Below are 6,000 nucleotides of genomic sequence, written 5' to 3'. Positions count from 1 at the left end.
AATGTTTCCATTAGAGAGTTCCACTTTATAATCATTCCCATTTTTTTTTCAGAAACCCGTTGAATTTGGTTTCGTCTAATTTCTTAGTAAAGACATCAACAACCTTATCGTTAAATGGAACAAAAATGAGCTCGATGTTGCCTTTTAGAACATGATCTTTAATAAAGTGGTACCGAATATCAATGTGTTTGGTCATGGAGTGTTGAATTGGACAGAGAGAAATAGAAATTGCACTTTGAGAGTTACAGTATATACGAACTTGTTGAAATCAATAACCATAGTCCAAATTTTGAGATTTCATCCAAATAACTTGCAAGGTGCAGCTTGCGGCAGCAATTTATTCTGCTTTGGCTGTTGATAGAGCAATGTAATTATGTTTCTTGGATGACCATCTAACCAATCTTCCACCCAAAAATTGACAACTACCGGATGTACTTTATGTATCAAGATGAATTCCTCCATATTTTGTGTTAAAATAAGGTTGTAGAAGGAAACATTGATTAGCAGGCTTCCAAACTCCGAGGGACTTTGTTCCTTTGAGATATCGAAAGATTTTCTAGAGAACCAAAAGATGAGAAATTTTTAGATTAACCTAGAATCTAGCACACAGACACATTGTGAACATGATGTTGGGACGACTTGAAGCGCGGTAGAGTAGTGATCCAATCATTCCTCTATACCTCTTCTCATCTACAAAACCACCAAATAGGTCGTAAAATATATTGTTTCCAAAACCCATTGGAACTTTTTTAGAGGCACATGTTTTCATAGAGTATTTCTTTAGAAGTTCGGAAATGTATTTTTCTTGATGAATGAAGATTCCTCTTCTGGTTTGTTTGACTTGCAGTCCGAGGAAGAAGCTTAATTCACGATTCATACTAATTTGGAATCGACTAACCACCAGTTTTGCAAAGTTATCAACCATTATTGGATGAGTTGACACAAAAATGATATCGTCGACATAGATTTATACTAGCATGAGATGTTTGCCATTTTTTCCTCGGAATAATGTGGGATCGATAACCCTATTTAAAACCGGAACACTGCAGAAAATCAGTGGGAGTCTCCTACAAGGCGCAGGGAGCTTGCTTGAGGCCATAGATAGGTTTTTAAATTTAGTAGGAGTTGTTTGGATATGAAGGATTTACAAACCTAGAAGGCTGTTGAAGATATACTTCACTATCAAGTTCACCATTGAAAAAAGCACTAGTGACATCCATTTGGTAAACCTTAAATCCTTTGTGAGCAGCATAAGCAAGAAAGATTCGGATAGCTTCAAGACATGCAATAGGAGCAAAGGTCTTGTTGTAGTCATGTCCTTCGATCTAAGTAAATCCTTTAGTTACCAATATTGATTTGTTTCGGATTATAACTCCAGTGTCATCGAGTTTGTTTCGGAAGACCAATCTTGTAAAAGAATAGGGTAATCCTGAGGAGGAGGGATAATAGTACACACTTGATTTCTGTCAAATTCTACTAGCTCTTCTTACATGGATGTAATCCAATCAGAAAGTTCTAATGATTCTTTGAGGGATTTAGGTTTAACCATTGATATGAATTCCGAGTAGTGACGCCTATTTTGAATGGTAGTAGTAGAGCGATTTTGAACTCCATCTTTGAGATTTCCAATAACTTAATTCGAAGGATGATCCTTTGTCGATATATGCAATCTTGGATGTTCTTGAATGACAGATGATCTGATGTCAACAATAGAGTCGTCTCCCCCCTAACCAACTTGAATTGGAGGATTGTGCTCCCCCTGAACTTATTAACCAAATATCTCAGCATTGTTGTAGTTTGGAAAGTCAAAGAATTGATCTACTGCATCTTGAAATTCATCAAAAGTAATATCAAAGCATTCTTCAATTACACGAGTTCGACGATTAAGAACTCTATAAGCTTTAGATTTTGTTGAGTATCCTAAAAAGATAGCTTCATCGTGTTTTGGTTGAAACTTTTTGAGTTGATCACAATTGTTTTTGATAAAGCATCTACACCCAAATGTGTACGAATGAGATACTCGGCTTTTGACCGTTCATTACTTCATATGGTGTCATGTTGAAACAACGATTGATCATGCTTCGATTTTGACTGAAGCAACCTATAAAGATTGCTTCGGCCCAAAGATATTGAGGAGGGTTTGCAAAGTTTAGCATCTATCGAGCGGCTTCAACTAGAGGAATTTTAATAAGCATTGTTAGGGAGCAGAAAAGTATTGTCAGATACCTTTATTAGTAAGAAAGTTTCCATTGTGGATAGACCATTGTCACTTCAGATTCTTCAAAGAGTAAGTTTAATCATAACTTCAATGCCTTTGATGAAATTTATAAGCTCAGAGGGAGTTTCTGACTTTAAATTGAGAAGAATACCCATGTGAACCTTGTGTAGTCATCAACAATCACAAGAATATACTTTTTGTAATACTAGCTTTCAAAGGTAGATGGTCTATAAAGATCGATATGAAGAAGTTCAATCGGTTCTGAAATGGATTTTTCAATTAGAATGGGATGTCCTTTCTTTGATTTCTTCCCACATTCACACACATCATGTATATGATTGTTTTCAAATATGAGGAGAGGAAGACCTCAGACCATTTCACCATAAATCAAATCACTCATGTATCATAAGGTAAGATGAGCAAGCCTCCGATGTCATATCCAACTTACGTTAGGAAGAAATTTTGATTGAAGACATAGTTTAGGCTTTCCGATGATCATGTTCTTGTCCAAAGGATACATAGTCTTGATACGGTCTGATTAAATGAGACATTCTTTCAGTCTTCTGTCATGATGTAGCTATGCTTTTTGTAGAATTTAACCCTTTGATTGGCATCAGTTAGGTGAGTCACACTAATTAGATTATGCTTGAGATCGGACACATAAGCCACATTGGAAACAAAAAATTGCCATTGGTCACGATGCAATAACATCGTATTTGTGAGTTTGAATTGCTGGCATAAGTAGCACAACCACCATTTGGAGTAAGGTTGAGATCACGAACAAAATCTTTCTTCCCAGTTATGTGCAAGGAACAAGCACTATCAATATACCATATTTTACCTTGTTCAGAAGCAGAAAAGCCGGAAAAATCAATGAGTTTTCGAGTTTTTAGACTAAAATAGATGTAGGGACTTTATTAAGGATTTTAGACTTGGTTTGAGATTTTTGAACAACTAGTATCTGGGAATGCTTTTTCCTAGATTGTTTTGGAAAGATACAAAATGTTAGTGTCCTTTCATTTATCTAAAATTCATATTCAACCATTAGTTGTTTAGGCACTACTTTCATCGGAAGAACATTTGTCCGGGATGTTGTTGAAAAACTGTGTTTAGAGGTGATTCAATTGAGTTTTAAGACTTTTTCACTTTCCACTCAAGTTTTTGTTTTGAACCTTTAGAAGGTTTCCGAACATCAATGTTCCGAACATCTTTTCCTTTGTACACTGCATTCGTACGCACATTTGATTTCAGAAGTTGTTTTGGTTTAAAAATCGTGCCATCCGAGGTACCAATAAAAACCGAAGAAGATATTTTTCGAGGAGAGTCGGTTTTCCTAGACAAGGTCTCAATATTAACATTCTTCACACCATTAACACTTGTATTACGTATATTTAAGCAATCGAGAATACTTTGGGCTCTTAAGAATCTTAACAGGCGTGAAAGTATTGTGATTCCTAGTAGTTTGACTAACTATTTGAGGCAGTTTCTTCTCAGATTTCTAAAGGTACCAAGAGCATTTTCCATACCTTGTTTCTTTTCAAGAGCTTTCCTAGCTTCAGTCTTCGGATGAACAATGATTTCCTTGATAACACAACTGTTCATAGGACTGAGGTTGTAAGACAAGCTCCAGTATTGTTTGTGTTACGTAAGGATTCCAAAGACTAATTTAGGTCCAGAGATATCAATGATCGGTTTGATCTCAGGGATCAATGATTGATGTTTTCTATGGTGTCATGAAGGGACGAAAATGGTGAGACAGGGGTATCCAAATAAGTGTGTTTCAGAATGTCTCCTATAAACATTAAGTTTCAAAGTTCCTTTAGGGGACGAACAACTAGCTTCAGAAACTTGCTTCCAAGACTAGGTGCTTTGGTCCAGGGATGACGAAAATTTTGAGTTATTCTTTCATTAGTTTTAAGAATATCAATCAAATTATACAAAGCATCAATTTTCACATTAAGACGTTTATGATTAGTAACCAAGATATTTATTTCACTAATTGTAATTTCATATTTGTAATTCAAAATAATACATTCATCCTTAGCCATTGCAAGGTCTCTCTCTAATGATTCAATCTTAAGCTTGTTGTCTTCAAAACGTAATCTAAGTCTAGTAAAATCATTATCCAACTTCTCACTAACTTCTATGGTAGCCTCATACGCTTTATGGATAAATGTAATATCTGGTTGAATTTGAGATAGATAAGTTTCACAAACAGATAAATCAAAGATATTATTAAAAACTCATTTATTTTACCTATTGGATGATGCTTCCACCAGGTGGATCATTTGTTTCCATGTAGCAATAGTTTGGATCAGCATCGTCATCATTAGCTTTCGAACAAGAGTACCAGTAACATTCATCACACTTAATTAATTTTCCAACCATAATACACAAGTTACATGTAGACTTTCCTTCACATTCATTACCAGATAACCGTTACCCATCAACATTCCTTGCGAACATAGTTAGAAATGCCTTTTCACTTTTAACAAGTTCTTGTGCTCAATGAGCATAGTAGGTATAGTCTTTCACCTTTGGTTTTTGAGGAAATTCGGCCAAACAGTCCTTAGGATAGTGGTTTCTGAGGCCATATATGTGACATATAAACTTAGGTTTGAGTAATCTTGGAACTTCCTAAGGTTGCGAAAAGTGATTCAGAATGTTGGTTCAATATGCATGTGATTTTCAGAGGGTTTAGGGTACGGTTTAGGACTGCTTTGGTGAGGAGCTTCAAATCTACTTTGATAAGGTTTTTGATTGGGAGCCAAGGACATTTGTACTTCATGGATAGAATTGAAAAATCTTGTTGGAAACAAAGTTCGGAATCAGCAGATTCTAGTTCAAGGTTTTCTTCTAATGGGTAGTTTACAACAGGAGAGGTTAGTACAATAGGAGGTCTAAGATTAATAGGTGGAATAGGTGGGATGAATCTAAAAAAATCAACAGCAGATGGGCTCAAAATTAGTGGATTGACCAAACTGACTAAAGTGAGAGGACCTCCTAAAACTACTCTCAACGTTTGACCAACCTTGGATTCATGACCTTACAGTTCGTGAAACAACTGATAGAGCTTTAGTTTCTTTAGAGATCCATTAATCTAAAGACATGACTTGACATTTCCCCATCTATTTCTATGGTTGTTGATGAACTTAAGGTTGTAATCTGTCACACCCCAAAAACCAAAGGCGGAAACATTTTCGGGGTTGACTCCACGTTGAGTATCAAATCCAATACACATAGTAAAACAGTAAACACAAAACATTACATTACATAATATTATTTACATTTGTTTGAAAGAAAAGTTATACAAGTGTTATACATATATCATACGAACAAAAGTAAAGACGAGTCTTCGGAACGCTCCATCTTCTCCAAAAGGTGGCGGTGTACCTGTCTAACGCTGACCTGAGAATACAAGCGGTTTGAAAATCAGCATAAAGCTGGTGAGTTCATAAGCGGTTTAGTTTTGGAAAGAACGAGTTTCCTTTGCTTTTTGAAAAAGTTGTTGTTCAAGAAAATCCCATATTTTTCTTCTGAAAACAGTTTAGTTATCTTTTGTTGCAAATTCGAAAACGGTTTGTTATGTCATTACAGGAAAATCCCATATTTTCCTAATAGTTTAGTTATTCTTTTGTTACTTTATTCGTATATGAGTTGTTATGCTATCCCAGGAAAATCCCATATTTTCCTATGTATTAAGTTGTCTATTCGTTTCTAATTTCGTTACTAGTTGTTATGTTATATCAGGAAAATCCCATATTTTCCTATGTATTGTGGTT

This window comes from Lactuca sativa, chromosome 6 (genome assembly GCF_002870075.4).
Source record: "Lactuca sativa cultivar Salinas chromosome 6, Lsat_Salinas_v11, whole genome shotgun sequence".
In the NCBI taxonomy this organism is placed as follows: domain Eukaryota; kingdom Viridiplantae; phylum Streptophyta; class Magnoliopsida; order Asterales; family Asteraceae; genus Lactuca; species Lactuca sativa.
The sequence above is the reverse complement of the archived record's forward strand: the minus strand, read 5'-3'. Positions refer to the sequence as shown.